Raw genomic sequence first — 1,478 nt, 5'->3', positions numbered from 1 at the left:
TTCATGATTTGACCTCGTATTTTTTTTTAGAATTCCCAGTTCTTTTGAACACGGCATGGGAACTTTGAAAAAAACTAGGTCAAATCATGACGTCGGTCCGAGTTTCCGACTTGGAATTCCGAGTTGGATGACTGTTCAAAAWAAWWWTTCCCAGTCGGAGCTAGTTTTTCCCCAGTTGTCTGTCACGCGCACATAGGGCCAAATCTAACGTTGAGACAAAATAACAAATAACCTAGTACCACATGTAACTAGTGGGTGTAGATTAACTTCTGGTTAGTTAACAGTAACTTTCCTGATACCTACAAAATGACAATTACATTTCCTTTCCTAAAAGTAATGTCAGAAGTGGGATTTGAACCCACGCCTCCAGGGGAGACTGCGACCTGAACGCAGCGCCTTAGACCGCTCGGCCATCCTGACGTCGGTTTGTCAGAAGACCTTACCATATATGAACATAGACTCTGCACTAGCAATTGTCTAATAAGACAGTTGAAAAGATAGTTAGTGATAATGGTACGGTGAATAACAACTGTTCTAATCAGACGGTTGAAAAGATAGTTAGTGATAATAGTACGACGAATAACAACTGAATAAATCATGAAACAAGGACGTTTATCTGCGAGCAAGCAAGCAAATGAGCAGCTAGCTATCATGCATAATTCCTAGCAGCTAGCTAACGTTAGCACGTGGTTTCAAACTCTAAGCAGAGGTTTCTGTCTCCTGATGTGACCTCCTCCTGGCATCACTGCAGCACGCACTCAGCCTGTGTTGATGGAGATGTCTGCACACCAAGTGCCACAGCTGCATACTTGGGGGGAGGAAGGAGCAAGAACAAGACCTCCTGAGGACCACAGACAACTTTAAATCTCTTATTCATAGTCTGTGTACATGTTGACAGAGTTGTCTGACTCGCTGTCCGTACTTCAGTGTTACTGTTGTAGTGAAAGAGGGGATTCATGACTCACCTGGGGTGGATTTTCAGGGAGTCACTCGATCTGGGTTGTCCCTGCCCTGTGTGTCTACACAACCAGCCTACAGGCTGCAATGCTTCCTAAGGTAGGATGGGCTATGCTCCAAAAATACTCCCGCTCTGTCAGGAGAAGAGTATTTATGTCTCAGCGTTTGCACAAGCATGAGAGAGAAAAATAAGATGAAAGATGCATTGTTTCAGTGTCTGGAGAGTTACTTGCTCCCCCTGGTGTGAACATTTGGACCAGTGATTATTTTATTAAAACTTGGCTTATCCACTCARTGACTGTATATCACTATACACCAGACTTGACCTTTACAGCCTGCCATGTTGTTTTCATATCCTCTCTGACCTCCCAATAAGGGAGTCACATAGTAGTGGTGTGTGATTGGTCATCGTCACCTAGGTGCTATGTGGAAGAAGTTCTGTGAGCGGTGGACACCCAATTTTCCCGAAATCTTACTGTCACAGCATTCCTCAGTTCAGTGTCTAACACACTTATCTCTCT

At 43.9% G+C, this 1,478-nt stretch overlaps 1 non-coding gene across 1 annotated transcript; it reads right to left on the bottom strand.

Annotated features, from left to right (window-relative positions):
- Positions 1-337: 337 nt before the first annotated feature.
- Positions 338-420, bottom strand: trnal-cag (transfer RNA leucine (anticodon CAG)). Its single transcript has one exon. It is a non-coding gene; the product is annotated as a tRNA-Leu (tRNA).
- Positions 421-1,478: the final 1,058 nt, after the last annotated feature.

This window comes from Salvelinus sp. IW2-2015, linkage group LG26 (assembly GCF_002910315.2).
Source record: "Salvelinus sp. IW2-2015 linkage group LG26, ASM291031v2, whole genome shotgun sequence".
Lineage (NCBI taxonomy): Eukaryota > Metazoa > Chordata > Actinopteri > Salmoniformes > Salmonidae > Salvelinus > Salvelinus sp. IW2-2015.
Note: the sequence above shows the minus strand (reverse complement) of the source record. Positions and strands in the feature narration are given on the sequence as shown.